The 10,826-nt window shown below is 40.9% G+C and overlaps 1 non-coding gene across 1 annotated transcript; it reads right to left on the bottom strand.

Annotated features, from left to right (window-relative positions):
* Positions 1-8,937: 8,937 nt before the first annotated feature.
* TRNAS-AGA lies at positions 8,938-9,009 on the bottom strand. The gene has a single exon. It is a non-coding gene; the product is annotated as a tRNA-Ser (tRNA).
* Positions 9,010-10,826: the final 1,817 nt, after the last annotated feature.

The following is a 10,826-nucleotide window of genomic DNA, read 5'->3' as shown; positions in this document are numbered from 1 at the left end:
AAAAAAGTCCCTCTTGTGGATGATGGAATCTTAAATGAGCCTACTTTTCTAAGTCTTAAATTTCACTACTGGAATTACACACCTTTCACAAATGTCAGGCTATTAATTAACATTGATCTGGATACATTGAAGCCTATACACTTAATAAAGATATAGAAAATATGAAGAATCTGAATAGCCTGATTAGTAAGTTTGGTTAAATAGAGAGATAGAGAATACTGAACACCCCCAAACAACAATATATGTTCATTTAAAGCACACATACTTAGCAGGCATCAGTGGTAGGCAGAATTTTACAATGATTCCCAAGAGCCTGACATCTGGCATACACATTGCTTCTCCTGATTATTCAAATACTGATCTATGGACTGTTGTAAGAGGATTTTACAGATAGGATTAAGATCTCAAATCAGTTGATCTTTCTGTTGTTTTGGTCATTCAGTTGCTCAGTCATGTCCAACTCTTTGCAACCGCATGGACTGCAGCATGCCAGGTTCCTTTGTCCTTCACTATCACCTGGAGGTTGCACAAATTCATGTCCATTGAGTTGGTGATGCTATAAGAGAGGGAAATTATCCATCTGGATTTAACTTAATTCAATGAGCCCTTTAAATCTGAGTCTAGAATATAGAGACAAAGTCAGAGATTCAAAGCATGAGAAAGATTTGATTCTAAAGAGATTTTCTATCACTGGATTTGAAGATGGAGAGAGTAACAAGACCTGGAATACAGGTGAACTCCAGGAGCTGAGGGCTGGCAAAGAAATGGGAACCTCAATCCTACACCTAACAAAGAACTGAATGCTACCAGAAAGAAGAATGAGCTCAGAAGCATATTCTATCCTGGTTCCTCTACTCAGCTAACACAGTGGTTTCCACACTATGAGAACCTGAGTACCCAGATTTCTGAGCTAAATGGCTAATAATGTTAAGTTACTAAGTTTGAGATAATGGTATGTGGCAGTACAAAGCTAATACAGTATCAAACAATTTATAAAACACAGCCATTATCTCTGATTAAAATTTAATAAAGTCAGAAATGATAAAATATGCTCCTCAAAGTCCCATAAATCTGCAATTTTTAAAAAAAAAAGTAATTCTAAATAGCCCACGATTCAAAGAACAAAACAAAATAGGTATTACAAATATTGAGAAATAAATGATAAAGGTATACTGTGTCCATGGATAAGAAAAGTCAATAAAATATACATGTCAATTCTCTGTAAATTGAATCCACTGATTCCATACAATTCCTTTAATACATCCAAAAAATTCTGGTGCATTTTTTTCATCAAAATTTGGTGGAAAAAAGAAAGTTGATCCAAATATTCCTATAGAAAATTGCTTTTCAGATTTCTTATTGAAAAGAAAGAAGTTGCAGTAAACAACCCTGGGGTTCCCTTGGTGGCTCAATGGTAAAGAATCCTCCTGCCAATGCAGGAGTTAGGGGTTCGATCCTTGATCCAGGAAGATTCCCACTTGCCATGGAGCAACTAAGCCTGTGAGCCACAACTACTGAATCTGTGCTCTGCTGCTGCTGCTGCTGCTGCATCACATCAGTCGTGTCCGACTCTGTGCGACCCCATAGATGGCAACCCACCAGGCTCCCCCGTCCCTGGGATTCTCCAAGCAAGAACACTGGAGTGGGGTGCCATTGCCTTCTCCGGAACCTGTGCTCTAGAGGCCAGGAACTGCAACTACTGAAACCCCTGAGTTCTAAGACCCGTGCTGTGCAACATGAGAAAGCAAAAGTTGCTCAGGTGTGTCTGACTTTTTCTGACCCCATGAACTGTAGCCTTCCAGGTTCCTCTGTCCATGGAATTCTCCAGGCCAGACTTCTGGAGTGGGTAGCAGTTCCCTTCTCCAGGAGATCTTCCCAGCCCAGGAATCAAACTGGGGTCTCCTGCACTGCAGGTGAATTCTTAACCAGCGGAGCTATCAGGGAAGCCCAACAAGAGAAACCACCACAATGAGAAGCCTGAGCACTATACTAGACAGTAGACTCTGCTCACTGCAACTAGAGAGAGAAAAGCCCACACAGCAATGAAAATCCAGCACTACCAAAAATAAATAAATAAATATTTTTTTAATTTTAAAACAATCTTGTCCATAGCAATATGAGAGCTTTTGTGAGAACATTAAAAAACAAATGAAGAGGACCCCGCACATAGCCCCTCCCATGGGAACAGCAAAATTGCAACTATTGGTGAGAATCACCTGAAGACTAGCAGAGGTTTTTGTTGTTTTTTTTTTCCACAACTGAGAATATAAAGGAGGAACCACACTAATATGGGTAGGAGAAGCAGAGACAAAATGTAGTCAGGGCCTACACGATCAAGTAGGTGACCCACGAACAGGAAGATAATCACAGCTGCAGAGATTCTCCCTAAGGAGAAAGGTCTAAGCCTCCCACTTTCTTTAATATGAACTCTTCAAGGACTGTGTTCTCTAGGTGTTCTTTATTTTCCAAAATTGTTTTAAATTATTGTCTGATAAGTGGTTTATTTTTGTTTTTATTGAAAAAAATCACTTTAGTTAAATAATTGTAGGAAAATAATCATTACAGCTTTATTGCGTGGTCTGAGAATTAGCCTTATAAAATGTTTTTGTATGTTTTGGAATTTATTGAGAGAATGTTTTGATTATCTAGTTTATAGATTATATGTGTCCCTTTGCACTCCCATTTTATTTGCATTCTAATAGATTTTCTTCATATATTCAATATTATATCATTGAATAAAGATGAACAATTATTACTACATATATTGTGGATTTGTTTTTTTTAAGGATCATATTGTATTAGTCATGTTTTTATTATTTTCTGTGTATTATGATGTTTTGACAGCTTATGACTGGGAAGAGACTAGAACTGCTGGGGGCTAAACCATTTTTTAGAGGCAGCAAAGGATTCAGCTAGAATCATGTTTTTTTTTTCCCCAAACACTAACCCTGGAGGTAATATGAAACATGAGTGTGCTACAATATATTTGGAAGCTTTTAAGAGAGTAGATCCTAAGAGTTCTGATCAAAAGAAAAAAAAGTATTGTTTTCTATTTATTTATATATATATATATATATATATATATATAAATGAGATGATGGACATTAACTAAACTTACCAAGATAATTATTTTGCAATATATTTTTCAAGTCACTATGTTACACACTTTAAAACTGCACAGCACAGTCTGAAAATTGTGAAAGTGTAGTGAGAGTGTTAGTTGCTCAGTCATGTGCGAGAACCCATGGACTATAGCCCACCAGGCTCCTCTCCTCTGTGCATGGAATTCTCCAGGCAAGGATACTGGAGTGGGTTGCCATTCCTTATATCCCAGTAAAACCGAAAGAAAAAAAAAAATCCTCTAAAACAAAGGAGCCCTGAGTCCTCCTAAAATTTTGATAACTCTGAATTGATTGGCAGATGGTGGAAGAAGGAAATATAATTCCTCCTTGATTTAGTGGGAGCAGGTTTCCACCGTTCTTAGCAGAATTGCATGAGCATGAGTTTCCCCCAACAGAATAGTCTCAAGGTTGTGGAAGTGACTCCCAATTTTGGATGAATATTAGTCAAAGTATGAATATGAATATTCATCCTAATTGTTGGTGGAGGTGTGAGATTTCATCTTCTATTGTGTCTTCATAGGAATTTTAGAGGAAATTTGAAAGATCGAATTGGATTTTGAGTTTGAGATGCTTGGCATTAAAAAAAAAGGTCTTAGCTAAAACTGCAGTCAAATCCAGACTCTAAGGCTATAAAACTGAAAAGGTTAAAGTTATGTGGGTCACTTTAATAGCAAGAACAGAGGTACTGACTCTTGGGACTTCCTTGGCAGTCCAGTCACTAAGACTCTGTGCTCCCAATACAGGGGTTCTGGGTTTGATCCCTGGTCAGAGAACTAGATTCCACATACCATGCCACAACTGACAGTTCCCATGCCACAATTAAGATTCTACATGCCGAGGACTTTTCTGGAGGTAGAGTGAATAAGAATCTGCCTGCCAGTGCAGGGGACACGGGTTCAGTCCCTGATCAGGGAAGATTCCACATGCTGAGGAGCAACTGAGCCCATGCCCCACCACTCCTGAAGCCCGCACACCCGAGAGCCTGTGCAACAAGAGAAGCCACCGCAAGGAGAGCCAGACCACCACAGGGAAGAGTGGCCCCCACTTGCTGTAACTAGAGAAAGCCTGGGAGCTGCAAAAAAGACTCAGTATAGCCAAAATAAATAAATACATAAAATTATTTTTTTATAAAAGACCCTGCATGCTGCAACTAAGACCTGATGAAACCAAACAACTAAGTATTGGCCTTCAAAATAAATGGGTTTAAGTGCTGGCTTCACCAACCAGTAGGTGGAAGGCCTCGGGCACGTCACTCAATCTCTCTGTACCTCACTTAAGGTGTCTGTACAATGGGGATAACAATGCCAAGTACAATAAGAATAATGAATAATTACCAGCACATTGAAAATATCCAAAGGGTGGTAGTTGCTACTGGGATGAGATATTGGAGGGGTTTTTTTTGTTGTTATCACTCTCATACGATTTGCTTTTCCTTCTGGGTAACTGTGGTGATTGGCCAGCAAAAGCAAGCTCATGTCAAGTCCCAGGGCACTGGTCAGCATGAGCTCGGCTAACTGTATACATAGATTATGAAGTACTTAGTTGATTTACACATTTCTGCAGCTGAACAAAAATATTTACTGGGCAGATTCAATTGAATTTAAACAATCAGATTAAAAGCAGCCCAGAGGCTGCCCTTCAACTCAACGAGGGACAAGTTGCCTTGCTCTGGGTAGCAAAATCATGCTAGCTGCTTGGCTAATTTAATGGTAACTTGAGGAGGTGTGATTAGAACTGCAAAGGGGACAGAAATACTTGAGAAGGAGGGCTTGTCTCTTTATACTGAATTCACATTGCAGCTCTGGGAACAGACTTCCCTTACAAATTCAGAGCATCTGAGATAGGGATCGAAAAGTCTGAAGGAGGGAACATGGGCTCAAACTTGGAGGAGGTAGGAAGTTTTAAGTTTCCACATCAGGTTAGTGCCATCTAATAAATAAGTCATTTTTTTCAAACGCCAAGTGGTAAATTAGCCCTTTGTAATTCAGAGCAGAATTTCTTATAAATGTAAGTTTATATTTGGTGATCAGGTGATCAGCTTCCCAGGTGGGCTGCACAAGCATTTCTGATCCAAAGAGCATAATGTGACAAGTACCACAGTCAAACAATGTTAAACCCAATAAAGCCATGTTCTGTTCCATAGCTGGCCTTTGTTCATTTTAGCTTGCTTGCTTGCTTTTCAGATAGTCCATATAAAATTGAATTTTCTTCAGGTATTGTTTTTAAAACCGTACTTAATGGCCATAAAAAATATAATAAATGGTTTTCTTCAATGGATCTTCTAACACCTTCTAGTTTAAATTATATTGGCTGAATTCACTTAGCTATATCACAGGAAATACTGCTTAACCCCAAATTTACCGAACTGTGTTCATAACTCAGTATTTCAAGAGATGAGCATAAGCAAAATAAATAAAAGCAGCTTTGTAAAATAAATTTGGGCAATGTAGTACACTAAAACTCACTCTTGGAGAATCACAATGCACATTCAGTTATTAAAGTTTAATATTCTAAGTTAGAGAAACCTGTTAAACTTCATGCCATCAGTTGTCATTAAACTTAATTTCAATAAATCACGTTTTTCTTTTATATTACCCTAATTAAAACCCTGAAAATGTGACCAGTAAAACACTGGCTTTTATTTCCACACAGTAGTGTATGTGCTGCATAAAACCCACAGGAAAATAACAGCCCATTGCATACCTGGTCAGTTACATTCAGTATTATCATAATGAAAATAATAAACTACAATTGTACTACAGAGAACTTGAATGTGTATTAGACTGTCTTGATTATAGACAAGACATTGTAGTATATAATTATGATTATATCTAACAAAGTATTCAGAGGGAAATAAAATTCACAGTTCTGTGAAAAGAGACTGTAACCCCTCTTCCTTCTATTCCTGAAGTTTGAACTATGACTTTCAGGAGAACATCTTTCCCAATGACTAGGTATCCCCAGGGGACCTGGCTCAGAGACACTTGGGTTTGCTTGTAAGCAGGGGACTATTAATTTATACTGACAGTCTTGTTGCTGAAAAATACTCTCTCCAGCATATAGATACATTGGCTGTTTTAGGGTTTCCAATATTATTTCCTTCTTCTTTTCTCAAGGAAATGATTGGTCTAGTCCCTTCACAGCCTTCCTTATTCTGAAAATGTATATTAAAAAACCTGTCCCCATGTAAGTGTACAAAAATAAGCTTGAGTTAGGGTCCCAAGTTCTGAGGGAGAGCATTCTGAATGAAGATTTCATAGTCGGCTGATGGTAGAACACTTTAGGCAGTGAAAAGTCCAGTTCCTTCTTGTACTGGAGATTTGTATTCTGGCTGAACAAGGCCAGGAAATTTGGAGGAGGGAAGGCGGGGGGATTCGCCATGCAACAGGGATACCTGCAAGCACTGCCGATCTGACCCAAAAGGCCGAGATCTCATGTGTAGTCCTGGCAGTCCTGCTGAAGACCAGCAGCCCTCTTTGGCTTATTTAATTACCTCCCTAGCTGATGAAGTCTGTGCAGCTTTCTATGGTACTTGAGAACTGCCGACACCGAAGGTTTTGGTTTCATGTACTTGAACTCGGGTGACACAAATATTTCAGTGGTGAATCAGTCCTGAAAAACGGGAGGTGGGTAAGGTAGGGAGTGTTTATAGAAGACATTTCATCACCACTAGTCAAACATGCCTCATTGTTGGTTCAGGAGGGCCTGGTATTTTCCTCTTTGAAGGGGATGCTCAGGGAGCCAAAGAGCTTCCAGCCTGGAGCTCCGCTCTAGGGAAGGGCCATGGCCATTTGCACACAGGGAACCCGCAGGACTAGTTGCATTGGAATGTTGAAAATCTTGGGGAAATGGCTTTATGTCTTTCCTCAGGGAGAGAAAAAACACTTGGTAGATCTATGTAAAGAAAGCCTGAGGCTCTTTTAGGGCTGCTGCAGAGAAATTTTCCTTCTGCTTGGCTTATTTTTTTCCTTTTTAATTGAAGTATTTCTTTGAAAGGTTACCCAGTTGCAGAACCCTAAAGATGAGGTCAAGAAACTTGTAATGTCAGAAAAGCAGTACTACTGATATCAATGGTATTCAGGTTTGGTTGGAAGATGAGATTATGGGATTTCTTTGGCTTGGGTACATCACTTGGGCCATACGTGATCGAAACCCAGGCCCTACACGGCAGTCCTATGAACCCTCAGCCTTCCAGGTGAAGAAGAGGTGGCACCATGGTCCCGAGTGCCCTGCCAGCCTCCCGACACAGAAGTCACCTAAACAGCTTGCTGTCCTTCTCGGGGTGTGGCATTGTGCATGGCAGAGGGGTGTGAAGAGGATTGCATTTAGAAAAACCATAGCCAAGCCATGCCAAGAAACACAAACCCAGAGGAAGTATCTTAAGAAAATAAACAGAGCTACTGAGTCAAACATACAAAGCATGAAAGCGGAACAAAAGATTATTTGAGGGCTGAGGTTTGAACGTTTTGAAGCCACACATGTGACGGGCCAGCCCAAGAACATGAGGAGTCTCACAGCTGTGTAAGCGTTGAGGCAGCCTGCTCCCACCAGGAGCTCACCAGCCGGTGAGGCTCCGAACCCGCCCACCGAGCTAGAGGACTGTGCACTTGAGCTCAGCCTGGAGCTATGCAGAAACAGAGCTCCACCATCACTGGGCCACACAAATACAGACATGGCTGACAGGACTAATCCCACCAGCTGAGTAGCTCCTGTTGCATGCATTTAAGTGTTCTCCAGGCCTGAGTTTTTCATACTGTTCATGGGATTCTCAAGGCAAGAATACCGAAGTGGTTTGTCATTCCCTTCTCCAGTGGACCATGTTTTGTCAGAACTCTCCACCATGACCCATCCATCTTGGGTGCCCCTATATGGCATGGCTCATAATTTCATTGAGTTAGACAAGGCTGTGATCCATGTAATCCATGTTTGCCTAAAAAGGTCCATCTAGTCAAAGCTATGGTTTTTCTGGTAGTCATGTATGGATGCGAGAGTTGGACCATAAAGACAGTTGAGCACAGAAGAATTGATGCTTTTGAGCTGTGGTGTTGGAGAAGACTCTTGAGAGTCCCTTGGACTGCAAGGAGATCCAGCCAGTCATTCCTAAAGGAAATCAGTCCTGAATATTCATTGAAAGGACTGATGCTAAAGCTGAAACTCCAATACTTTGGCCACTTGATGTGAAGGACTGACTGATTGGAAAGACCCTGATGCGGGGAAAGATTGAAGGCAGGAGGACAAGGGGATGACAGAGGATGAGATGGTTGGATGGCATCACCGACTCAATGGACATGAGTTTGTGTAAACTCCAGGAGCTGGTGACGGACAGGGAAGCCTGGTGTGCTGCAGACAATGGCGTCAGAAAGAGTAGGACATGACTGAGTGACTGAAGTGAACTGACTGAGGCCTGAGTTTGTTCAGGAACCCTAAAGAACATCTATGTTATAATATAAAATGATGCTAGGGAAATATGCATGTTGGGTTTTACAAGTTTGGCTATCAGAACTTCTAACCAAGTACCTGTCACATCAGTATGACACTGTCCCCAGAATCCTGGGATTCTAGCACTGAATTTGTTGAGCTGAATCATCTCACTGCCCAAAGATGTCAACTCTGTAAAATAGACATGAGTTGGATATACTTCAAGGTCAAGTGTATGTTCTAGTGAATAGAAGAAGTGAAGAAAAAGAAGTGAAGTCACTCAGTCGTGTCCGACTCTTTGTGACCCCATGGACTGTAGCCTACCAGGCTCCTCAGTCCATGGGATTTTCCAAGCAAGAGTACTGGAGTGGGTTGCCATTTCCTTCTCCAGGGGATCTTCCCCACCCAGGGATCGAACCTGGGTCTCCCACATTCTAGGCAGATGCTTTACCGTCTGAGCTACCAGGGAAGCCCAGTGAATAGAAGGAGGCTGCAGAACCCAATAGCTTCTATGACAGAGTAATGCCTCAGTGGCACTGAATCTGAATATAGTTGGTATAACTAGAGGGCTTCTTGAACCAATTCCCTGAGACACAGTAGAATGCTTCTCACCAAGATACACTATGATACCATGCCTTTGGCTTTCATGAGGGTTTCAGTAAAGCATCTGCTATATGAAAACCACACTAAATTTCTTGTAAAACTATTGTCAAGAACATAACTATATCTGACTGCAAGTTATTTTTGTGAGTAAAGGCTAGAAAACTCTTGAGGAATGGGTGCATTTCCTCTACTCTTTGAGGAAGTTTATCAGGTTTTTCCTTGCTGCTGTGATTGCCAGGAAACTCCTGCATAGATGTCATAATGGTAACTCTATCACTTCTCACGATCAGGCAGGAAAGAAAGAAGAGGCCAAAACTGTACTGATCATGAAAGTTATGGAGCTATGATTATGACACTTATACATTTGCAGAATTGTGTGTGTGGGGGGGGGGGGTGTGTGTAAAACCTGGGATTAGGATGAAAAATCAGGAAGTATCACTTCAACTAGTAAGATAGTAACTCTGATAAATATATGGTCCTGACCATCTGCAGACACTATTCCAGAAGGAATATCCGCTTTGGGCCCATCTCCCAGTTTGGGAGAGAGCATTTGCTTCACTGAAGGAAAGATGGCACAATTCATATCGTGGAGGCAATAACCCTTCACTCTGGTCCTTGGCCCTGGAAGGGATTGGTCAGGAAAAGAGAAAAGGCTTAACTTTTAACAGACATTGGGCTGAGCACGTGAATGTGTTTTTGGAAAAGTACAGAGAGATTAGAAGCTCAGTCGAAGATGCATGCAGGGGAATGGCGGATGGGCTCTGCACTACAGAGGAGGAAGAATTTTGGAGAGGTGCTAGAGGGTTCGATGGTGGGAAAGGGGTGGAGAGAGGACAGAAAAATGTATCAGGAAGCTGGTGTCTACGTGGACAGAAATGATCAAGGGAATTTTTTGGAATAGAATCATCTAATCAACAAAGCTGTAAGAAAATCTAGTTCATCATTATATTATTAACCAAAATCCCATCTTTTAATTTGTTTGTAAGGAGGATGCTGTTGGAGAGGCAGAGAGGTGACGGGATTTATGGAAGAGAAGGGGTCCCCTCTTTAGTTGAATATTACAATGACATAAATAGAAAAAAGCAGGGCAAAGGTAAAATGTGGACAAAGAGAACTGTGTGTGAGCAGATAACTGGAGTGAGAAGTCTGTGGCAGAAACCTGAGGGCTTGAGCACCTGCAAACCCATGTAGAGAGGCCACCTGGGACGTGGATTACAGGAAGGAGGCTCGTGGAGACAGTATCGGAGTCTAAGGGACAGTGGGGAGCCACCACTAGTCTACATGTGCAAGCATACTTTTATGTTGAGTGCGATAAAAATGTTCTTTGGCAACTTCCCTGGTGGTCCAGTGGTTAAGACTGCACTTCCAACCCAAGGGGTGTGGGTTCTATCCCTGGTCAAGGAACTAGATCTCACATGCCCTGCAGCACGGCCAAAAATATATAAAAATAAAATAATGAATAATAAGGTACTTTGTATATCTTTTATAAAAGCTATGAAGCCATGAGAAATACCATCTGAAGTCCTTAATAATGTAGGCCCGGATATAGGAACAGAGTAGAACAAATAGAAAGATATTTAATTTTATTCTATATATGTGATGTTTTTGTGAGTTACTGTCAAGGAAAAAATTCACTGGTGTAAAAAAAAATTACCAATGTATAACTATTTTGGAAATGATAAG

Source organism: Bubalus bubalis, chromosome 12 (genome assembly GCF_019923935.1).
Source record: "Bubalus bubalis isolate 160015118507 breed Murrah chromosome 12, NDDB_SH_1, whole genome shotgun sequence".
NCBI classification, from domain to species: domain Eukaryota; kingdom Metazoa; phylum Chordata; class Mammalia; order Artiodactyla; family Bovidae; genus Bubalus; species Bubalus bubalis.
Note: the sequence above shows the minus strand (reverse complement) of the source record. Positions and strands in the feature narration are given on the sequence as shown.